The sequence below is a fragment of the Trichechus manatus genome, unplaced genomic scaffold (genome assembly GCF_000243295.1).
Source record: "Trichechus manatus latirostris isolate Lorelei unplaced genomic scaffold, TriManLat1.0 scaffold00118, whole genome shotgun sequence".
Classification (NCBI taxonomy): Eukaryota; Metazoa; Chordata; class Mammalia; order Sirenia; family Trichechidae; genus Trichechus; species Trichechus manatus.
The window spans coordinates 4,450,644-4,476,271 of NW_004444054.1; the positions used below are offsets into that span (position 1 = coordinate 4,450,644).

The 25,628-nt window shown below is 41.7% G+C and overlaps 1 protein-coding gene across 1 annotated transcript in view; it reads left to right on the forward strand.

Moving 5' to 3' along the window:
• CLYBL (citramalyl-CoA lyase) overlaps nucleotides 1–25,628 on the forward strand; it is a 315,713-nt gene that overhangs the window by 208,295 nt on the left and 81,790 nt on the right. The window lies entirely within an intron of this gene.

The following is a 25,628-nucleotide window of genomic DNA, read 5'->3' on the forward strand; positions in this document are numbered from 1 at the left end:
CCAGGAACGTTCAGAGCAAGTGGGAGTTGGGCTGGTTCCTGGCCCTGGTGGACACCCCTTTCAGTGCTCCTCCACCGTGGAAACAGGAGGAGAGCTGCCCTGATGAGGGGCGCCCTCAGCAGCAGTGACGGAGGGAAACATCTCTTCCCACCCACTGCTCTGTGTGGCAGAGCATCCAAGGCTGTCACAGCTGCCCTCCAGCCACGCAAGGCAAGAGGAGGTCCTGTCTGCCTCCTGAGCAACAGTCAGTGCTTCTCCAGAAGCCTCGTGTACTCACCACACTGGGCCAAGTTCTCTGAATGCTTCTGCTGCCAGTCCTTGGATGTCAGGAGACGCATGAGGCTGAAAGGAAGTTCAGTGCTGTGGAGGAGCGGATGATTTGAGGCAATGCCGAGGAGGCGAGGGGGCATTACTATGGCCCCCACCGTGTGCCACTTCTTAAATGCCTCTCACCCAAACAATAATCCATAGAAGGACTCCTATAGTTAATATTAGTCCTGGGGTAGCACGAACAGTTAAGCGCTCAGCTACTAGCCAAAAGGTTAGTAGTTCGAACCCACCTGGAGGCGCCTTGGAAGAAAGGCCTGTTCAATCTACTTCTAACAGGTCACAGCCATGGACACCCCATGGAGCACAGTTCTACTCCGCTCACCTGGGGTCGCCATGGTTTTTTTGGTATAGTTAATAGTAGATTCTGTACAACCAGGGTGTCATTTCATTTGCAAGTATAAATTGTTCATTAAGGAACACCAAATATCAATTAAGGTTATTGTTTTATTGTTAATTTTTTATTTGTATAAATGTGATTTCCAGACAGTTATGATTTTAAACCAGTTAACCTCTTGAGTTACTCTGCAGTGCCTTTAGTTGCCATACAGATGACAGAGACTGTCTTTCACTGAGCATATGTCTACTCTCTCACTTGTGCTATCATTTTTGTACTCCTTCTTATGCGTGCGTGCACCCATACAGATATACAAACACATAGACTAAACTCAAATTTGTACTTACATACACATACCGTATGTGTACAAGAATCCATTTGGCTAAATTTTAAATTCCTCTGTGCTGCCACTCTTGTTGAAATAAATTAGCAGAGTAGCTAGGTGTATTCTCCCCACAGGAAGAAAGCTAACTGATGTGCAATGAATGATTAATGTTTACAGGAACATGAGAAGCTCCCTCCTCCTCAATAGGAGTGTGAAATTAGGATGGGAAGGCTCCTCTGCCAGGTGCCTTTCCTTTAAGAGCTTGGGCGATTTCTTCTCTAGGAACTGGGGTATCTCTGAATCTTTTTGTAAAAGTATGGAATGCTGAACTGTGCTTAGGTACTCTGCAAGGTCTTTTTAATCCTTAAAGGTTCTGATACAAAAACCTATCCAGTAATACATCACATCAATAGAACAAAGAAAAGCAACCACATGATCATCTCTATGGATGCAGAAAAAGCATTTAATAAAATCAAACACCCTTTTTTGATGAAAACCTTTAAGAAGATTGGAATAGAAGGGAAATTCCTCAATATGATTCAGGGTATATATGAAAAGCCAACAGCAAGTGTTATACTTAATGGAGAAAGATGGAGAGCTTTCCTCTTGAAATTGGGAACAAGACAAGTGTGCCCACTCTCACCACTTCTGTTCAATATTGTATTAGAAGTCCTAGCCAGAGCAATAAGACAAGAAGAAGATATAAAAGGTATCCAGATTGGAAAAGTAGAAGTAAAATTATCTCTATTCACAGATGATATGATCCTATATATAGAAAATCTCAAAGAGTTCACAAGAAAACTTAAGAGAGCTAATAGAGGAATTTAGCAAAGTTGCAGGGTACAAGGTCAACAAACAAAAATCAGTTGTGTTTCTATACGCCAGCAATGAGAAATCGTAAAAGGAAATTAGGGAAACAATTCCATTTACAGTAGCATCTAAGAGAAAAAAGTACCTAGGAAGAAATCTAACCAGGGACATGAAGGACTTATACAATGAAAACTATAAAACACTGTTGAAAGAAATTAAAGAGGACTTAAATAAATGGAAAGATGTTTCATGTTCATGGATTGGAAGATTTATTATTATTAAGATGTCAATACTACCCAAAATGATCTATAGATTTAATGCAATCCTGATCAAAATTCCAACAGCCTTCTTTACAGAAATAGAAAACCAACTTTATATGGAATGGCAGGAGGCCCCAAATAGCCAAAACAGTGTTGAAAGAGAAGAACAAAATAGGAGGACTGATATTTCCTGATTGAAACATACTATATAGCTATAGTAATCAAAACAGCCTGGTATTGGTATAATAATAGACACATAGACCAATGGAATAGGATTGACAGTCCAGAAGTAAACCCATACAACTATGGTCAACTGATTTTTGACAAGGGTGCTAAGTCCATTCCATGGGGAAAGAAGAGTCTCTTCAATAAATGGTGCTGGGAAAATTGGATTTCCACATGCAGAAAAATGAAACAGGATCCATGCCTCACACCATACACAAAAACAAATTTGAAGTGGATTAAGGACCTAAATGTGCAAACTAAAACCGTAAAATTCTTAGAAGAACAAGCAGGGGCAATGCTGTCAGGCCTAGATTTCAACAATGAATTATATAATAGCAAAAGAACAAACAGCAAAAGACAAAATAAATGGGACCTCATAAAAATTAAAAACTTTTGTTCACCCAAAGACTGGAGACTTGCTGCCTGTATCAGCCTTCAACCTTGAGGGCCAGGGGAGGGACAGACATCATCACATCTCCTTCCTGCGTTCAGCTGGAGGACAGGGCTTCCTTGAATTTCGGTACATTTCTGAGCAGAAGGCAACTTCCCACAATCATTCTTTTCTGCATCTGCCCTTCCTGAGACCAGGTCTTGGAGCTGATTGTGGTGCTGAAGGTGGTCTAAGAAAAATGATTCTAGAGAACATTTATTGAGCATTTACTGTGTACCAGCACTATTTCTAGGTGCTTTACATGAATAAATCATTTAATGCTCACAGTAGTTCTGTGAACCTGTTGCCATCGAGTCGGTTCTGACTCATAGTGACCCTATAGGACAGAGTAGAACTGCCCCATAGGGTGTCCAAGTAGCAGCTGGTGGATTCAAACCGCTGACCTTTTGGTTAGCAGCCAAGCTCTTAACCACTGCACCACAGGGCTCCATGAAGTTCTGTGAAGGATGTGCTATTATTATCCCCACTTAACAGATAAAGGAAACAAATTCAGAGAGGTTAAAAAAACTTGCCTAAGGTCATACAGCTAATAAGTAGGGAAGCCAGGTAGTCCATGCCCCAAAACTGCACTTTTAATCACTAACCTTGCTGCTGGGAAGTATTTACAGAGCCAGACAGAACTTGCTGAGTTTTCATTTGTCCACGTGTCACCCCAGCCGTCCCGTCTCCCCTTCAGGTGACCTAAGATTCCGTCTGTCCGATTGCTAGGGCAGGTTGTGGTGGATTGACACCTGGGCGAGCTAGACACCATAGTAGAGACTGGCTTGGTACACGTGACAGTGGACAGCCCCCTACTTTATCACAGCAGTCACCATACCTTATTGTAATGACTTGTTCCCTATCTGCTTCCCTGGTAGACTCTTAGCTTCATGAAGAGGGTGCCACTGTATCTCTAACTGCTTACCATAGTGCCCAGAACATAGTAGGTCCTCAGGAAATATTTGATGAATGAATGAGTTAAGTGTGATCATTATATGATATATAATATAGTAACTAATACCGTTACATGATATATGTCAGTATATATAGGTATATGGTAACTATTATTGGCTCAAATATTATTTCAACATTCATGGAAGCACTGTGTTGTGGAAATTATAATCTCTGTATTTTATATTTGACATGCTCCATCTTGGGAGGTATGTGGATTTTGGGGTGCATCTTAATCTCTTATAAAGACAAAATGAAACAAAGAAGACTAAGGTCGTGATGTGGACAATTTGAATGCCTAAACACATGTATGATTGAATTTTTGTTACATTTTACATTTGGTATCTTGCTCTGTACTTTAGGTTTGGCGTCTTATCTCAGGAAGGTAGCTCTACTGAAAATAAGCTGTCCTTTTTAGGGGATGTGCAAGAGTTCTGTTTTAACAAAGCTTGTAATGGCAATTATAGCATATTCCAATCAAATTTCCCAATTCAGAGCTGAGATTATTGCCCATTTGTTGTTTGATTTTAGTAAAATCATGTCTTTGTTGCACAATAGCATGTAAAAGACTCCAGTATCTGCCATGTTAGCTATTTTCCTCTGTGTGTGTGTGTGTGTGTGTGTGTGTGTGTGTGTGTGTGTGTGTGTGTTAAACAACACTCCACAGCTGAGCCCTTGGAGGAAAGGGCCTATTTTGACAGCTCCCCTTAGTCCATGGATCACCAAGCTCATTTTCTGCCAATATGTTTCCCGTGAATTTGTGGACATGTGTAACGTGCTTGTGCAACTTGGCAAACACCCATACATTATTACAATAATAATTGGGTTGTGATGCAACTGGAACCCGGTACTACTAAGCTGCCAGCATTTCCTTTTGGCTACCAGTACTAGGCAGGAAAATTATAGTCTAACTGTCTTCCTGTTTATTGATAAACAAAGTGGCCAGCCCAGCAATGGAGCCTGATTAGCAGTTTGCACCCTTTGTGAAAGGATAAACAGAACCCTACTGTTTTCTGTGTTTGACTGAAATTTGCATCTTTAAAGAGGTTTGACCGCCCCGAGATTCACGTTCAACTTCCGAGTGCCTGGATATTCTTTGATATGTTACATGTCAGCCTCCTTGCTTGCCTCGCCTTCATCTTGAAACAACATTTGCCAGAGTAGCTTTCTTCCCATCTGGCCTACCATAAGTTTCCTGATAGTCACCTGTCTGAAGGAGGCGGGCAGGGGCGGGGCGGAAGAAGAAATATGTCTCTTTCACCAAGCTCCAGTTTTACATTCCCAGAAGGCCCTTTAATGCCGACTCCACTCCATTTTTGAAGAGGGAGTGAAGCAGGAACAAAAAGCCAAAGACAAAAGGGAATCTGCTTCCCATTCTGTCTTGCCCACGGGATCATTTTTGCCCCCTTCCCAACTGCTTTACCTTCACTACCCACCCCTCCTTACCCTACCAAAAAGCATGTTCCTCCTATGTAAGGTGAAATACGGTAGTAGCTTTCTACCTAGTATTAGTGTACTGTTCTGTTGTAAAATTTATTCTAATCTAATTAGGTTCTTAAACTAAATGGTAAGAGACTAAATAGTCAAATCCCCTATAATTATTTTCAAATAAAAGAAACGAAGATCATTTTAACTTGAATTTGCATGATGTAAAAGGGAACATTAATACATGTAGACAGGGATTAATCTGTTTAAATAAACTTTCCCCATAATCCTTACCGTATGTAAACAACATTTGTTCTGCCTTAGAGATATTGCGTGATTGGACCCACGAGACTCCAGCTATCCTACTGAACAGTTGCCTTTTATAACTTCAAAATAAACGTTATATATTTATTGGAGGTTGGAGGGTATCAAGCGTAGTTAGAGGTAAATTGTACCTCAGTGATTTCATTAATGCCAATAGGGGTTAAATTAGATTTTATAGCTCTTGTAGAAGTCTATTTGGTAGCTAACAAGTGGGATTTTTAAATCCTGGAAAACATAATCCTATTATAAAACAGGCAGCTGAATTAACATTACCCAGGAAGGGATTCTTCATGGATTAGCATTTTTGGACAATAACAAAGAAAATAATCAAATTCTCTAGGGATATTACATGCTTTTCTCAAAAGTAAGAACAGCAAATTGGGGAAAGGGAGGAAGCTAAATGACCAAAAATGTTATTACTTAGACTGGGTTTGTTTGTTTGTTTTGTTTTGTTTTAAGGGGAAGGGCCGTGGAGGATGGAAAGTAAAGCGGAATGTAACCTTGTCTACAATACCAGCAAATGTCCTGGTGCTGGGAATGTGGTGGCCTTGCTAATTTGCATGTCAGCTCCTCACCTTCATTTGTACAGAGTTATTTGCATCAGTAAGCCCCTACTCCTGGTTTCCTTAGATGGTCACCAAGAGAGTCACTAGGAACCAGTCTATGAACAAAAACACAGTGTGATGGGGGAAGAAATGTCTGCTACTTCCTGTGAAATCATTAATTCTTTGCCAGTTATTATTCAACCCTTGAATCTGAGAATTTTAGAGCTGGGAAGGACCTTGAAATTTATTTCATTTTATAGTTCTAAGTTTTATGTTAAAGACTTCAGAAAGATCTCTCTCTCTCACACACACACACACACAGACACACACACACACACTTTACAGTGTGTGGGTGGCCTTTTTATTTTTAAAGAAGAACCTTCCTTAAGTCTTAGCTGGTGAGGGTTATTATTAGAGCTCTGCGGGACTTGACAATTTCCATTTGCGGGTATCATCTTAGCAGATAATCGCATGGTTATCAATCACTGGCCATATCAGCGTGTTAGATAATTGCGTGGGCGTCGATCACGTGCGTATCGGGAACAAGTCATCACGTGGGCATCAATTCCATCTATATCGAGGAAGGTAATTGTATTGGATGCAGGGACGGGTGTGTCTTCGTGGCAGATAATCACATGGGTATCAATCACGTCGGTATCCAGGTGGATAATCCTGTGCATATTCATCATGTACTAATGTGGATAATTATGTGGTTATCAATCACGGCAACAGCCTGGTTTTCTGGTGCAGGTTTACATGTGAGGCAATCATGTCATGTGTTTGCTTATGTTGGAGAAGAGGCTGAGGTGTCTGTGTGCACACGAGTCAGGTGGCCACAGGCTGGTGGTGTGAGCAGTTTTCAGAGGAAGCAGTGTCCTTCCTCAGCAGAGCCTTTGCAACTCCATTATTAGAGGCCTGTTCTTTTGTTTTGGAGCCCTGGTAGCACAGTGGTTAGGCATTCGGCTGCTAACTAAAAGGTCAGCAGTTCAAATCCACCAGCTGCTCTTTGGAAACCCTGTGGGGCACTTCTACTCTGTCCTATAGGGTTGCTATGAGTCGGAATCGATGGACGGCAATGGGTTTTTATTCGTTTGTTTTAAGGTTTTGTCTCCTGCTAAAATGAAAATACTCCCAGGAAGAGTATTTTCCTAGGAATGTGAATGAGTGTAAAAGACATTTGCGGTTTGACACCAGCATCCAGTTTTCCTTCTTTAGCTATTGGCACCTTGTTTTCATTCTATGAAGTTTCAGCCACGCCTTCTGGGTGTAGTATGTGGCACAGAGCTAACCAATTAGTGAGTTGCATTCTGCTGTCCACTGTGATTGGCTCAGGCCAGAACATGTGATATTAGCTAGTCCAATCAGAGTGAATCTCAGGACTATTGTGGGAGGAATGGGGAAAACCGCTTTTTCTCACTGGTTTTTGTCGGAAAGCAAGTGAGGGTGGCTTTGTTGCAGCCATGTACCTGGGAAAGCCGTGGTGTGACCAGGGCTCCCTAGATGGAGCACGAAAATGCAAGTCAGGGCTGAGGTGGAAAGAAAGTCAATCGTGAGGGCATTGCTTGAGCCCTGATTTCAGCAGTGCCAGAAGCAAAATCCCTGGCCTGAAAAATACTCACGTGATCCAGTAAAGTCTGTTTTGACTTAAGCCAGGTGAACTGGGTTTTCTACCACTTGCCATACCTGATAAAGAGCCGTAACTGATAACGATAAATTTATCAGATGCTGTCCGGAGAACAAGGTTTAATTCCGAGCAGGCCCTGAAGCAGAAGGAGCAGTTCTGGCGGTTAACATGAGGGCAGAAGAGGGAGGCTGAGTTAAAGACTAGTCATTCCCACTCTCAGTCTCTGCTTGGAGCCACACTTCCTGCAAAAGGCGACTCTCACCAAAGGGGCTGCTCCCAGCCGTGTGGGAGTGCCCCAGCCTCCTGGCCTCTAAGCATTGGAGCTCAAGCTGTGAGGAACATTTATTAAAGACTTTTAAATGCAGGCTGAGTGTCTTCCCTTTCCCATTACGTATTCTTATTACTTTGATATTTATTAAATACAGTGTACTACTTACACATAATTGTTGAAGTGCAATTTCAACCACCAAATTTAATGAAAAAATATATAGATGCCCACATGACTAGAACCACACTTTTCTGAGGCTGAGTAGACAGGAACCACTGTTATTGCCCTCCAAATAGACAGTTGGATTTTCCTGTCAGACTGAAAGAGTCAAAAGTTTTGGAAAAGAAAGTAATAGAATGATTCACCTTGAAATAAAATCTGCTATCCTAAATAGAATGCCTCAGAACTAAGTGGAATTCATATGCTTTGTTTACCAAATTCCGCATAGCAAGCAGCGTGTTCCTTTTCTCCTTTAATTTGTGTTCTTATTGCTACCATCACTTTTTGCATATGCAGGTTTGAAATCAGAAGTTAATGTGACTATTGACAGAAACATCAAATAAGAGAACACAAATCACTGAAATTCACTTATAATCTTAAATCCTATTGTAATTTAATAATTCCTAATTATTTCTCATCAAACCTTTTACTAAAACTTTAGAGGTAGAAATATGTACTACACCCACTCCTCATGGTGCCTGCAATGATGGGCACTAATGTGGTTAGGTTCCAAAGACCAGGTTATGTGAAAATTGTCATTATGCAAAAGTGGAGGATGACTACATCATTACATAGCTGCCAGATTACATCATTACATAACTGCCAAACACCACTGAGAGTCATGGCCCAGCCAAGCTGACACATAACTTTAACCACCACAGCCAGCGTTACTCTCACCTCACACCTCGGCATTTGTTACTGACAGACGTAAGTCATTAATGCACAAAATAGTGGGATAGTAGATCTTTTACTATTGTCGTAAATGTGAAATGTCAAATAACAGGATAGTCAATAAGTGAGGAGGACCTGTGATTTGAAATTCACCTTTTTTTGTTGGTTTGTTTAGACTCCAGTAGAAATTCAAATAAACAATAGGATGATGTCTTAACTACCTAGTGCCGCTGCATTGAAAAATACCACAAGCAGGTGGCTTTAAAGAACAGAAATTAATTTTCTCACAGTTCTAGAGGCTGAAAGTCCAAATCAGGGTCTCAGCCTTGTTGATTCCTTCTGTGAGCCTCTCTCCTAGTTTCTGGTGTCTGCTGGCAATCCTTGGCCTTCCTTTTCTCATAGAGGGGCCCCCAACAGCATCTGTGTTTCGCCTGTGTATCTCTGTGTCTATTCTGCTCTTTTTATAACTCAGAAGTGATTAGGTTTAGGACCCACCCTACTTTAATATGACCACATTAGCATAAGAAAGTAAAACTCTATGTCCAAACAGTGTCAAATATATATGTATATGGGTTAGGATTCAGTGTTTCTTTTGAGGGAAGACAATTTAAGCCATAATAGATGGTTAGAGGGAAAGAGGGGAAAATGTAATGTTTGGCTTATTCACAGACTAATCTCTTAGGTTTCTTTCACCAATGATGTACATATGTTCTCACCTACTGCAGGTAGATATTTTTGAAATGAACAAATGCATGCATGAATGATGAGTGACTGAATAAATGATTGGTATCTGGCCATGAGGCGTCCTAAGGACTTAAGGTGGAATGTGAGAATTGTACAATTCATTCTTCACTGCACGCCTTCCCATGTGCCCTTCCCTCTGCCCAGCATCCTTTGGGTCTTAAAAGAAACATCCTTCTTCAGGAGGCCTCCCAGTAGCACTCAGACTAAATTACTTCCCTGCCCTATGTTCTACATGTGCTACATGTACTTTCCCTTTTGTGACATATATCATACTTGTAATACTTTACAGTGTTTGTCTTTCTCACCAGAGTGGAAGCCCCATGAGGGCAGACATGGGGTCCGTACCCCCAGTACCCAGTGCTATGCCTGGCATAGGTCACTTTGCTGTTCTTAGTGCTTCCTAAGATTGTCATAGTTTTAAGCCATATGCAGTTGGGAGTGGCTTAATTGTGGTGGACTGTCAAGATCTAGTCACTTCTCTAACACTGAGCATCAGATAATGCAGTTTGGGGGACTCAGTCCAACTCAAGGACTAAGGCTATAGAGGCCAAGAACAGGTAGTACAGTCCTCCTTGCCAACAATAAATTTTTATAGCTAATAAAATGTGTAAAATGGTTTGCTGAAGATTTCTAGTAAAGTTTTTCCTTCCTCTTAAAAGAGAACCATGATGAGTCAGTCTTCTCTTCTGCTAATAGTGACAAAGAGGCACGTTGCCACAGTGACTGCTGACAATGGCTTGTCTTAGAATGAAGGCCACCTTGTGTTGGCAAAGTGGGTAGAGGAGAAGTGGATATCCTTGATGACGTTGTTGAACTGCTGCCTTCACCGACCCAGAAGCCCCCTGCCCCCATCTCTGCACATTGTCATGTAAGTGCCCTTAGTGTTAATTAAGCCAGACTGAATTGGATTTTCCATTCTTTGGAGCCAAATATTTTGTTGTTAGGTGCCATCAAGTTGGTTCTGACTCATAGGGACCCTGTGTACAACAGAATGAAACACTGCCGGGTCCTGTGCCATCCCCACAATGGTTGTTATGCTTGAGCCCATTGTTGCAGCCACTGTGTCAGTCCATCTCGTTGAGGGTCTTCCTCTTTTTTGCTGACCCTCTACTTTACCAAGCATGATGTCCTTCTCCAGGGACTGATCCCTTCTGGTAACATGTCGAAAGTACGTGAGACATAGTCTCGCCATCCTTGCTTCTAAGGAGCATTCTGGTTGTACTTCCTCCAAGACAAATTTGTTCGTTCTTTTGGCAGTCCATGGTATAATCAATATTCTTCACCAAGACCATAATTCAAAGGCGTCAGTTCTTCTTCAATCTTTTATTCATCGTCCAGTTTTCGCATGCATATGAGGCGATTGAAAACACCATGGCTTGGGTCAGCCACACCTTAGTCTTCAGGGTGACATTTTTTATTTTATAACACTTTAAAGAGCCAAATATATCCTAACTGAGTTGGAACTGTTGTAGAAAGCATGAGGGCTTTGGTGTCAATACATTGGATTTGACTCTGCTTCTTAGCAGTATGAAGTTAGGCCCACCTTTCCTAATACAAGTAGTGGAGAAAGTAATACTTCTCACATGATATGTAGATTAAATGAAATTATGTATGCAAAATACCTACCAGAGTGCCTAAAACAAAATAAGTACTCAATGGATGTTATTTCTTTTTCGTTTTAGAAGATAGTTCTCATGTTGATCTTGGCGTCCAATGGGTTGAATTAATGAACAATGAAATGAGTAACCCTCACCCCTCAGGTCTTCTTTTACACATGAACTGTTAAGTAGTTTACAGTCTAGTATGGGAGTCAGATAGACATCTAAAGCCATAATTACAGCAGAGATCCACAGCTACCCTAGTTGGAGAACAGTGTCCAGCTAAAGGAATATACTAGTCAGATGACATGTGGAGGCTGGAGTACAGGTCTTGAAGCCTAGACTAGAAGACAAAGTTGAGGGACAGTTGAAAGTGCTGAAGATGTTAATTCTGAAGAAAAGAAGACTTGAAGACAGAAAAGATTTCAAAGAGAAGAGGAAGTAGAAGTGTTCCAGAGGGCAGAGTAAGGACAAGCCCCATAAGCAAGTAACTCAGAGAGAAATTTTCAGTCAACAGGACGAAGAACTGTCTAAGAAGTGTTGTTGTTAGCTGCTATGGAGTCAGCACCTGACTCATAGTGACTCCATACACAATGGAACAAAACACTGCCCAGTCCTGCACCATCCCCAGACCATTGTGGTCCGTAGGGTTTTCATTGGCTGGTTTTCAGATGTAGATCACCAGGCCTTTCTTCCTAGTCCATCTTAGTCTGGAAGCTCCGCTGAAACCTGTTCAGCATCATAGCAACACACAAGCTTCCACTGACAGACGGGTGGTGGCTATGCATGTGGTGCAATGGTTGGGAATTGAACCTGGGTCGCCAGCATGGAAGGCAATAATTTTACCACTGAACCACCACTGCCCCCATCTAATAATTAGCATACATAAATGGAAGAGAGTGAGTGCCCCATCGACAGGTAGAGGCTTGTCTGCATCCACTCCTTAGCAAGAGCTTGGGCCACCTGGCCCTCAAGGGCCCTCTCAGAGAACTGGTTTTGATGTTGAACTCTTAAGCTAGACTCTTGTTGTTTGGAAGACAGCCAGTGGATTTGGAGAGCTTCTCTGTTGGATGTGCTATTGCTATTGTTTTTATGCTTTCCTTCCCTCCTTTTCCCGACTTCCTGCCCTGCTGCTGCCATGACCACCACCACCACTACCCCATTGCTGGACTGACCTTTCACCTCGACATTTTGTTTCCGTGCTCCCTGGATGACCAGAGCGACCCTGGGCACGCAGCAGAGTAATGAGATTTGTGTAGCTGCAGTGCAGTTTTTAGGGAACGAAAGGCATATCTGCCCTTTCGTCTTTCTGTCTGGCCTGCCATGATACCTGAAATTTTCCCATTGTTTCTTATCTTTCACCTCCAGAAGGTACTCGGTAAGCTGTAAATATAGTACTTGGTAATATGCTAATAAATTGCCTTCGAGGGATATCATTTTGACACTGTATGCTTTTTAAACTGTATACTAACCAAGAAGAAAAGAACAAGTTAATTTTGATGGAAACAAACCGAAGGTGAAAGTGTCCACATCCTGTTGCGCTCTGGAGGTCATGGATAAACATGACCAAACGTGAAAGAAACACCCCCGCTGAGAAAGAGAGTGGCACGGTGAGAAACTTCTCCTGCCACATCAGTGTGACCAGCGTTGATTCTGCAGTCTGAGGATATTAAAGCTGGAAGGAGGGAGGGTGAGGCAGAGGGCATTAGGGGGACACTGTTGAGTGCCTGCAGGTCCTATTTCTAGGTGCTTTTGCATCCATTAACTTACTTGATCAGCAAAACAAGCCAGCAGGTGTCCTTATTTTTATGGGCGAGTCTTGTTAGCTACTTCAGATTTTTAATTTTTATTGCTTTCAACAGCCATAAAAGATATTTTTAAAAGGGAAGAAATCATTCGGAATCCACCAGTGTAGCACAAAATTCACTTCCCAATTTTCCTGTTTTTTTCCAGGCTTTGTCGTTTTGCAGGTATAATTTTTACATGATTGTGTAGTTACAACTGTATATTATGCTTTTTTGACTTTCTATGTCGCTATGAACATCTTCATAATTATTATTTTAGTAGATTATGGTATTGATCAAGTAGTTTCACTTTAATTCAGTTAACCATTTCCCTACTGCTAAATATTTAGTTTGTTTGCCATTTTTCACTGTAATAAATAGTTTTGGCAATAAAGAGCTTCATACATATAAATTTTTCCTTTCTTGGCCTATTTCTTTAGAACATTTCTAAGATTGGGATTATCAGATCAATGGGTAGGAACATTTTTATGGCTTTTTGTTACAATTGCCAAAATGTTTTACAAAAGAGATACATAAAAATTACTTTTCAAAGATTGATAATACATTATCAGTGGCAGTATTGGAGTATGCCAACGTCTCTGCATTAACTATTGCTTTTAAGTTTGTTCTGCTATTTAATATATATGAAATTATACTTTACTGTTGCATTGATTTGCTTTTTTAAAAAATAACTCACGTGGTGGAGCATTTTTTGTGTGTTTAAAAATTGTGTTTCCACGTGTATTTTATCTCTTTATGCCCTTTACCCAGTTCCCTCTTGGGTAACCTCAGCAGTACTGTATTGTAATTAAGACCTTAAGTGCCGGAGTAGGGGTGGACTCAGTTCCTACCTTTGTTACTTCCTTGACCTGAGCAAGTTATATTTAATTTCATTAAGCCTCAGATTCCTCATCTTTAAAAACAGGAACAACAATAGTACCTACCTCACTGGATTATTGCAAAGATTAGGTGAGATAATATATATAAACCACTTTAGCACAGCACCTGGCAGATAGAATATGCTCAATAAATATTAAATATCTCTGCTATTATTACTTAGGGTTTTTGACCTACCTAATTTTCCTCTCCTCTTTTCTCGGTCATCTTCTGAATCTACTGTTCTGTTTCCTCTCACCCTGGGAGTCAAAATTGACTTGAAGGCAATGGTTTTTTGTTTTGGTCTGGGTGGTGGAATTACTGGGAGTCGGTTAAGGGCGATGGGATGTGTGCAGGGCAAACCCTGACATCTTGTTCACACAGGCATGGCCTGGCCTGACTAAACAGCTTTTCACTCCAGACATCTGTGTCTACATTCTTATGTTACGTGGATGGGTGGTCAACAGTGGAATTGCAGGGTTGGAAGGATGTACCGTAAACCCATTGCCGTCGAGTCGATTCTGACCCATGGTGACCCTATAGGACAGGGTAGAACTGCCCCATAGGGTTTCCAGGGCTGTAAATCTTTACAGAAGCAGACTGCCACATCTTCTTCCCACAGAGCTGATGGTGAGTTCAAGCCACCCACCTTTCAGTTGGTGGCCGAGCCCTTTAGCCATGGCGCCATAAGGGTTCCTTGAAGGATGTCCAGTGACCTCATTTTAGCTGCCCCTGTGCCACCAAGTAGAGCTCACATTCTCACAGGATTGGTGAGGTAGAGTTACCCCATTTTCAATGATGTTTCAGGAATAATGTAGCCTGCTCTTCTCTAGCCAACCCAGGCTCCACTGCACTTCCTGCGAGTGATCTCTTGCAGCAGCTGCAAACCACACCTCATTGTTTCTTCCTCAGGTAGAGCAAGAAGGTGCAGAAAGTCCAGTCCACGTTTATTCAGGACCCAGGACTTGATAGGCACTTTATATATGCTTTCATACGGAGACTTGGAGAAGGTCCACAACTTGTCCCAAGACCACTGACTAACTCTATGGCCCTTACTTTCCACTGCATCACTCAGCATTAGTCATTGTGTATTTCAAGATATTTGACATTGAATATTTTTGTAGTAGAAGGAAATTCCTTTTCTTGCATACCTATTTCCCATTCACTCTTTTGTCTTCTTTGGGTTTTTTTTTATTTTCCATATTTTTGCCTTGAATCTGGACGCATTACTCTCATAGCAACTCTGACTCTCGGTGAGATGCACGACCTTCCATCTGATTCAGATGCTGTCATGAGTCATGCTTAGGCCCCTGGTGTGAGCATGATGACTAAGCCTCAAAAGCCTGAATCTGATGCAGAATCCAGTTGGTTAGCATTAGACTCTCTGTAAGAATTGGGACACGACCAGACCAGAAGAATTCAAAAAGAAGTTAGTTGAGAAAAGTTAGCTGTAACTTAGGTGAGAAGACTATAACTTAAAGCAGAGGAAAGAATTAGGCTAGATTGTAATTTAGAGTTAAGAAAGCCAACTGTATCCAAAGGATATGAACTTCAAGTTCCCTGTTGTCATGGCAACCATAAAGGGCTCATATCCTCTTGGCAGAGGAAAAATCACCTGGGCCTATGTGTGCTGAGAGAAGATCTCTGGCCTATAAGCAGTCTCAGTCCCCAGAGATGATATCAGTAGGCTGTAGATTTACAACCATTGTGGAAGTATTTGGGAAGTTTTGCTTGTCAGGTCAAGCATTTGAAGCACTTGAAAATGTATTAAATTCATAAATATAGTTTTAGGTGTTTAACCAAAAACAATGAGCTCGTTGCCGTTGAGTTGATTCTGAGTCATAGCAACCCTATGTGACAGAGTAGAGCTACTCCATAGGGTTTCCAAGGAGCGGCTGGTAGATTCCAACTCTTAACTCTTAACCGCTGTGCCACCAGGGATCCATAAATGGCATGGATTGAGATTTCAACTTGTTTGTTTAAGCCTATTCTATTTGAATTAATCAATTATATTTGTAAGTAGAATAAAAATGTAAGCTGAACATAAGGGCTTAAGGAAAATAGGTTTTTAAATTTGTGATCTTAATGAATATAATATTAATTACCAACTCAATGTAGCCTACATGGGCTTTTCTGTTCACAAAAGCTGCCCTCAGACAGCAAACAAACTCGTATCGACAGCTCCAGTCATAGTACTTATTACTCCACAGCGTAAGTGCTGATTTATTTATAGGTATCTTCCACTAGTGTTGAAGTTCCTTGAGACCACAATAAGGTTTGTATCCAAAGCACCTAGCGCAGCACCAGGTACACAAAAGACATTTGACAGATGGTTGAAGGAGATGGGTTAAGGGGAAAAGATATTCTTGAATTTATCTAGGTGCTCTTCTTGTTAATTGTTTTACACACCCATCTCCCAGATACCTGAAACAACTTTTATTTTGCTATCTATCAGGACATTTGCTAGATGAAGTCATCCACTATTGTAATGAATTATCTTAAATACATTAGTAATAAATATAATTTAATAAAGAAATAATTGGGACCTTTATCTATTTTCTAATTTCCCAAAGGATCCTACGTCAATAGTCTCTACACAATGGGCACTCCAAGCATGTTTGCTAACATACTGTCCTGAAAGCAAAAGGTTACTTTTGTGAGACCCCCTTCCATATATGGCCACAGAAGAACACCTTCTGCCATACTGTGCTCGAGATCACGTCTCTGAAGTCCAGAGACATTCCATTTGGATGAAAGCATCATGATTTTAAGCGTGGTAATGAATAAATAGAGGTCTCCCAAAGCATCCTGTGAACCCTGGGGGAAGAAATTCCCTTTCTGTGAGACAGGAGCTGTGTCTTCATGCATAGCTTCCTCCTTTGGCACCTTTCCCCTGGGGCAGGGCAGATCCTGAAGTGAAGAAAGGGATGGCTGTAGGCCCTTGGCCGTCATGCTGTTAGTGATTAGCTGTTTTCAGCAATTATGCCCTTCCATCCAGGGTGTGACGGCTGGCACCTCTGGTAATGAGATGATTTCTAGGGCTCATGTGTTTAAGGCTCTGCTGGCTTCCTCTTGGCCTTCGCTTGCTGCTCTCCTTGGCAGCTTCAGAGTTTACTGACATTATTCCCCAATGTGACATGTTTCTCTTGGCCAACACGAAAACTCAGGGAAGACATGCCAGTCTGTCATCAGAGCAGGAACTTCAGGAGAGATGCATGAAGCTGGATGTAGCCATCTCAATGAGTTGGGACACTGGCTAACTCATCCAAACTAGTGAGCTCAAAACCCTCAAAAATAACCCATGCCTGAGTTTTGCTGGTAAGTGGAAATTTCCATTCTAGGGTTAACATTGTTGGCAAAGTCATCATACAAACAAAATAAATGATTCGCTCTGTAATTCATCAAATATTTATTGCAGAACCACTCTCTGGCAGTACAAAGCTAGTGCTCCAGGTGACAGTGGTAAGCAAAGTAAGTGCAGTCCCTTCTCTCGAAGAGAGAGACAGAGCTCGGTCCAACAGTCACTCAAATAAGCATATGGATATGAATTGTGATAGGTGATGAGTAGGCAAAGTACAAGGTGCTATGAGAGAAAAAAACAGGGCTCCAGTCTAGAGAGAAGGAGTCTCTGTGGAAATGATATTTAAACTAGGACCTGAAGGATGAACAGGTGATATCTAGATTCATCAAGTTGCAGGGGGGAAGTGGAGCAGGGAGAGAGCTTTCTGGGCAGAGGGAAAAGCATGTGCAGAGGCCCAGGAGCATCAAGAAGCTTGGCATTTCAAAGAATTATAAGATGGCTAGTGTGGCTAGAGAGCCCAGAGTACAGAGAGTCATGCAAGATGAGGCTAGAGAGGCAGGCAGGGGCTAGATGATGCGGGGCCATGGGCCACAGAAAGGATAATAGAAAGCCATTAAGGGTTTCCACAGCAGAGTGCATGTGTCTTACAAAATATCATTCTGGACGTAGCGTGGAATGGATTGGGAAAAGAGTGGCTGGGGGAGGCCATCCACATGCTGTCAGAATGGTCAGTGAGAAGAGAGTAGGTATGATGAGGAATACAGAGGATGTACAAGGCAATGAGGAAGGAAGACAGAAGAATTGATGCATTCAAATTGTGGTATTGGTGAAGAATATTGAATGTACTGTGGGCTGCCAGAAGAACGAACAAATCAGTCTCAGAAGAAATACAACCAGAATGCTCCTTAGAAGCAAGGATGTTGAGACTTCAGGTCACTTACTTTGGACATCATCAAGAAAGACCAATGGCTAGAAAAGGACATCATGTTTGGTAAAGTAGAAGGTCAGCAGAAATGAGGGAAACCCTCACTGAGATGGATTGACACAGTAGCCACAACAGTGGACTCCAGCATACCAACGTTCATGAAGATGGCGCAGGACCAGGTAACATTTTGTTCTGTTAAACATAAGGTTGCCATGAGTCAGAGTCAACTTGGAGGCAACTAACAGTAACATCAACAAGGGAAACAGAATTCTACTTTCTTTCTCTTTCTTCTTCTCTAAACATACCTTGTCTGCTCCAAAAGGCAGAAATGGGTTTTTTCTTAGAAGGCCTTTATATTTTTTCGAAATAAAATTCCATCCTCCAGTTTCAATGGAGAAATGCCTCAAAGGAACAGATGCCTACACTTCTATTCTGGATGAAGATGTCTGGGAGAGCCATGTTCCAGTCCTGAAACTGGAGCAAAGGGCCTCCTCACAAACGCTTGTAGACTCTCCAGTGCCCCTCCAAAACCCATACATCCAGGCCTGTTAGAACTCCTGAAGTGCCCTGATTGCCATTAATCCCAAAGCCAGCCAAGCAAGGTCATGTTTATAAGACTCCCTCCCAGCAACAGTCCAGGAAACAATAAAAACAGATGCAATCCCTGCTGTGGTACAGAAGTCCACTTTGGAAACCAGGGGGTCAAGTGCCCATTATCCAGGTAAGCAGGCTCTCCCTGGGAGACCAAAAATGCATGTCAATATGCCAAGTGGAGAGGGGCTGGGAAATCGCAGTGGCCACCTGGGAAAGGAGTCCTCAGCCAGGCAGTACTAATAAAACCGGACAATGCCACAGTGCTGGGGTGGCTAAGCCAGGAATGGGGGAAAGACGGGGGTGGGAGGAAGGCCTCCTTTCCTCTAAAATCAATGTCCCTGTTAACTTGGGCAGAAGAAAATCTGACAGCTCTGGAAACTTGCCCATCTGATGAGAAAGAGGAAGCTGAGAAGCAGTTGCAGCCAGAGAAAGCCTAGAAATGCAGGCAAGATCAGTTGCCCATCAGGGACCTGGTGGCAGGGCTCTCTGCTCTGCTCTGCTTTTACTGATGCCCAAGAGGACAGATGCTGCTGCCAGTCTCCACCATGGCCTTGCCAGCTGCCTCACAAAGCAGCCTGCCTCTCCAGTGATCCTAGCTGGAAATGTTTTATTGAAGGGCCAAGAAACAGGGCAATCAGCTTTTGAACCCAAGTTCCCTGAGGTAGGTACAGTTTGGGGCTATTCTATTTTGTTATCTGGGGTATAACTGAGAGGCAACTGGAATCACTGAAATCTACAGAGACACCAAAAACCAAACTCATTGCCATTGAGTCGATTCCGACTCATAGAGACCCTGTAGGACAGAGTAGAACCGCCCCATAGGGTTTCCAGGGAGCCACTGGTGGATTCACACTGCTGACCTTTTGGTTAGGAGTCAAGCTGTTAACCACGGCAGCACAGAGAAACCAAAGTCCTGATGAAAAAACATCTTTATTATTGATTAAGTATTGACACTAGCCAACTAGTTCATGATGTTTATTTAAGGCCTCTTGTATGAGGAGAATATTTATGAGTCTACAATTCTAAAATCCAAAAAGCTCTGAAAACCGAAAGTTTGATCATAAGTTTGCAGCAGATTCACTTAGCTGGCAACAGAACCTGACCCGAACTGAAGTGGGACTCCTTATAGTCTTTATCTCCTCAGTGTGCCTATTCCTCCTACATTTTGCTATAGAAATATGGATGTGTTGGATTTTGAGGTGTTACTCCAGGTTTCGAGGAGGGAGGTGATACAAAATAGACTGTCTAGGTACCATTTTACCTTTCTAAAGTTCAAAAAATTCTTAATTCCAAAACACATTGGACTTCAAAGTAAGTCTTATCATAAGGGATTATAAAGTAGTTTTGTTATGGGTTTGGGGGCATATGGTCTAGTAGAAAAACAGGAAATCCAAGAGCAGACTGATGGAGCCTTTTGCACTATAAGTATTTCATAGATATATAGACATTAGGACTGATGGGGTTTCAGAAATTCCCTTTTACGTAGTCTGAATACAGATTTCAGTGGAAACAGAACCTGGTGAAAAGAGCATGGGTTTGGGAATCAGAAGGTGACTTGGTCAATATTAATTAGCCATGTGACCTTGTGTAAGACTTTTTTCCTCCCCAAACTTCATCCATAAAGTATAAGAATCAGACAAGATAATTTCTGTTATGGATTGAATTGTGTCTTAGTTATCCCTCTGGCACACGTTAACAACAGCCCCACACTCCCAAACCGAGGTGGCTAATCTCCGACCCTTTGAAACCTAGGAGGCTGTGTGGCCCCACCCTTTGAGATCCAGGAGACCATGGCCCCACCCTTTGAAACTGAGAAGACCCTGCTTCCTGTGCTCCTTCCAACAGTTCTGTTGATCTCCAAGCTGCTACAGGAACGGTCCTTTTCTTTTCTTGGAGGACAACATATGTAGCTCCTTTGGCCTGTTTCCTGCCTGTAGAATTCCAAGAGGCAGACAGCATTCTTTCCTTTCATTCTTTCTCTGTCCCCTCAGACTAAGCTGATGGGTTCTGTGCTGTAGTAGTTGGTTAGATCCATCAGTTACAAGCTTATTTTCCTTAACAAAAGATTGTGTAGCCACATTCTTGGTGAACATTCTAGGACACGTGTCCTTAGTTTGTACAACAGAATCTTCCAAATCTTTAGGTTCTATTTTCATTTTGCACAGTTCATTTTTAAGTCTATCTCTTTCCTGTCATATTTTACTATAAGTGGCAAGGAGAAACTACGTGGCCCCTTTAAGATCTTGCTTAGAAATCTTCTCAGCCAAATATCCAAGTTCATCACTTATAAGTTCTATCTTCCACCAAACATATGAACATAATTCAGACAAGTTCTTTGCTACTGCATAAAAAGTATCATCCTTCCTCCATTGTCCAATCACATGTTTATCATTTTCTTTAGAGCCTCACCAGAAACACTTCTAACGTCCACATTTCTAGCAACATTATGTTGCTAGCACCATATGTATTCTCTAAGATGATAGAGACTTTCTCTGTAGCTCTCCTCACTTCCTTCTGAGACCTCACCACGGTTGTCTTTGAAGTCCATAATTCTACCAACAATCTCTTCAAGGTAGTCTAGGCTTTTACTACTAGGCACTTTAAAACTCTTCCAGCCTCTACCCTTTACCCAATTCCAGAACTGCTTCCACATTTTAGGTATCTGTTAGAGCAGCACCCCACTCTTCTGGTACCAAATTCTGTCTTAATTATCTAGTGCTGCTATAACAGAAATACCAAATTTATTTTCTCACAGTTTAGGAGGCTAGAAGTCTAAATTCAGGGTGTTGGCTCTAGGGGAAGGCTTTCTGTCAACTCTTAGGAAGGTCCTCGTCTCTTTGAGCTTCTGCTCCTGGATGATCTTCATGTGGCTTGGCATCTTTCTTCTCCCATCTCTGCTTACTAGCTTGCATTTAACATCTCATATCTCAAAAGAGATCAACTCAAGATACACCGTACACTAATCCTGTCTCATTAACGTAACAAAGACAACCCATTCCCAAATGGGATTATAACCACAGGCATAAAAACAAAAACAAACCCGTTGCTGCGGAGTCAGTTCCTACTCATAGCAACCTTATGGGACAGAGTAGAACTGCCCCTTAGGGTTTCCAAACAACAGCTAGTGGATTCAAAACTGCTGACCTTTTGGTTAACAGCCGAGCTCTTAACTACTGCGCCACCAGTGCTCTTCTTTGAGGGGAGGAGGTGCTGTGTCAGTCTTGTGCTGTGTCACCAGGGCTCCAACCGCAGGCATAGAGGTTAGGATTTACAACACATATTTTTGGGGGACACAGTTCAATCTATAACAAATTGTGCCCCCACGCCATAAGATATGTTGAAGTCCTAACCCGTGGTACCTTTGAACATGACCTTGTTTAGAAATAGGATCTTTGAAGATGCTATCGGATAAATTAACATGAGGTCATACTGGAGTAGGGTGGGTTCTAACCCAATCTGAGTGCTGTCTTCATAAGAAGAAGAGAGACAGGAAAAATGGCCATGTGACTACTGAGTTATGCTGCAGCTACAAGCCAAGGAACACCTGGGGCCACCAAAAGCCAGGAGAGACAAGAAAGGATCTTCGCCTCGAGCCTTCAGAGAGAACATGGCCCCGCCAACACCCTGAATTCAGATTTTTAACCTCCAGGACTGTGAAACAATGAATTTCTGTTCTTGTAAGCCACTCAGTTTGTGATATCTTGTTACAGCAGCTCCAGGAAATGAACACAATTTCTAAGAACACTTTCTGCTTTCAGATTCCATGATTCTGAAATTGTATGAAATGTTTCAGATTCTATGATTCTGTAGGAAGGGTAGGGGAGAGGGTAGCAAGCAGCTCAGAGAAGTCCTCTATTTCTCAGGATGTGGGAAAAGCAAAAACATAGTCACATGTTCTGATCTCTTAATAGGGAGGGAAATAACAGAAACTGGTCCACTAGGGTTCAGTGAATCGTCCCTCCAGTTATGGACTCCTCACAGACCCTCAGTGTTTGGGCGATCAATAAACCTGGTACTCTGGATGGCAACAGCCTTGACAAAGCGTGCGGCCAAGGAGGGTCCCTGTCGTGCCAGGGCTGTGACATTGCATTCTGCTGGAAATCGATTTGGCTTCGTTTCATGCATACCTAGCAGATTTACCAGATTGTGAAAATGAATGTTTTCTGTGCGCGTGGCTGATCTTGCGTGCATCTGTTCACTCATCTAAACCTTAGTTACATGCTGCTAGGAGAATGAAAGGCTATAATTTCTTCTTTTTGAATCAAGAGTGGTAGAGGCACCGTGATTTCTGCTTTAAAACCCTGTGCCAAAATGGTGAACCACGCTTCTTCCTATTGTCTCAGAAAAATAAAGGGATAAGGCCGTATGTTCTTCCGGATTTGCAGATGGTCCTGACCTTACTGGGAGTGTCCGGCCTGAGAACATGGTCCTCTGACTATAAATATCCGGTGGAATGTAAACATGGACATTTACCCATATCATTTTCACATGACATTATTAACCCCTTGCTGGCTTGTCATGTTTACATTTTAGATGACAGTGCTTTCTTGATATGTCAATGGTCAAGTGTAAGAATAGTGATACTGGTGTTTATTTAGTACTTAGCATTTCTGGGATGCTTTTATCGCCCTTAATTAGTAAACCACAAATAATTTTTGCTAAATAACTTGTTACTACAGTCTTCAGTGTTCCAGAGAGAATATGCTCTAGTGATGAATAGCCTGGACTTCGGAATCAGACAAACTCAAATTTGGCCTCTGGCTCTGAGTGTCTGACCTTTGGCAAGCCTCCATGTCGTCATCTGTAAAATGGGGATAGTTACAGACTTATCACACAGAGTAGGTGTGAGGAATAAATAAGAATATTTATCTTTGTTAAAGTCATCCACTTGTGGTATTTCTGTTATAGCAGCGCTAAATAACTAAGACAGCATGTTAAATGCTTAACATACTGCCTGGCACATAATAAGTGCACAGTATATCTTAGTTGTAAACTAGATGTTGACCACTTTGCTGTCCCCAAGTCCTCCAGCCTGTTGGAGTCACAATAGCATAATAAACTACTTAAAATGAAGCATCCATAGGCCATCGTCATTGACCAGATGCCACCACTATCTGGCTTTTCTGTTCCTCTCAAGTGTCTTCATTCATCTTACTTTATTTTGCAGAGAAATTTGATTTTCTTGGTCTCATTCTTAGCTCATCCCAGCCTTGCTCTGAGGATCATCTTTCCACTAACAAATGGCCCAACCATTTTTTTTTAAACCAAACAGAAGATAGTTCTCTATACCCCTAGCCTTTCTCTACTAACTGTATTGAAGGTGATTACTAAAGTAACGTTAAAAAAAAAAAAAAAACTGCCAGGCTTCCATTACCCAACATTTCAATCAAAGATTCTGTAGAAGAATCCTGATCAAAAGGAGGAAAAGGCAGAACAGAATTTCAAGCTCTGATGGAATCCAGATTTTCTGGAGCCATGGAGGCTGGATGAACCCCTGAAACTACTGCCCTGAGATGATCTTTAAATCTTAAACTTTAACCAAAGATATCCCCTGTAGTCTTCCTAAAATCAAACAATAGTTTAGCTTAACTAGTAAAGAGTATCTGTCTTGAGCATTGTGCTCTTTTAAGATCTGTCTATATGGGATCAAATTGACAACTCGAAAGATGAGATAGGAAACTTAGGAGGCAGTGAGTTTATGTTAATGGGGGAGGAACTTCAGAAAAGGAGGGAGAGAATGGTAGCACACCTTGAAGAATGTAATCAGTGTTACTGATTTGCACATGTAGAAACTGTTGAATTGTGTATGTGCTGCTGTATATATTCTCAACAACAAAAATAAAATAAATGATAAAGAAGGAAAATAAATAAATGGAAACAGTTGAATTTATGTTAAAAAAAAAAAAAAAAAAAAGACAATTCTCTCCCTAAAGAATTCAGACACAGCTTTTAAATTGCCATTTCCCCCATCCTCATTACATAGATATCATGGGTTACTACAAGCCCTGGTTCAAGGACTGGTAAACCCTTTGGAAAAGCAAGGAACTTACCCAAAGTCATATATAGTCGGAAACAGACACTGGACTCAGAGCGTAGGAATCAAGCCTCCTAAAGCTTGCTTTATCTCAAAGGCAATGTTATCCCTTTTAAACATCAAAATAAAAAGAAAGGAGATTGCAGGACAATATCACCATTGCTCATGGGAATCCCTGCAGGAGGCATATCTGATAGTTTGCTAAAGGTATGATCATAATTTTAAGTCACTCTGTTTTTTGATAGAACATCACAATATAGTTGTATGTTTTACATTAAAAAAAAAAAGTTGCTGTCAAGTTGGTTCCAACTCATGGCAACCCCATGTGCATCAGACTAGATCTATGCTCCATTGGGTTTTCAATTTCAATGGCTATGATCTTTTAGAAGTAGATCCCCCGCGCTTTCTTTCACACTGCCTCCGGGTGGATTCAAACCACCAACCTTTCAGTTCATAGCCGAACACTTAACCATTTGTGCCACCCAGGGACTCCATATTTTACTTAGATTTGCCTGATTTGGACCTGCTAAAAAATATGTTGTTGTTTGATTAATAAAGTTTCTTCTGTATTCTGAAAAATAAAAAGGGAATCAGCCAGGGTGGCTCTCCTAAAACACAGATTTCTCTAGTGGCCCAGGTGTAGCACTCCCCACATGGATCATCTCATGTTGCCTCTGAGGCAGGTACTGCAGACCCAGTTACTCACCAGGATGCTGAAAACCACTCCACATGCAACTCCAAGGATCTGCATTCCTGAGAACAGCCGATTAGAAGTCATGGTTCCAGAAGGGAGCTGTGACCCTGACGCTACAGGTGGTCACCATGGCTGGTGCAAAGATGAGGGAATGGGTGGGAACTATAGAAAGTTCAGAGAAGACCTGTCAGAGCAGAGTAGCCTGGCAGCATTTAGTGTAGGTACATGAATCCAAACTCACTGTTATAGTTTCTCAAGTATAGTCAAATGACATAACAATAATTATAATAATGATTCTGTCAGTATTTACTAAGTACTTGTCATAGGCTGGGTTCT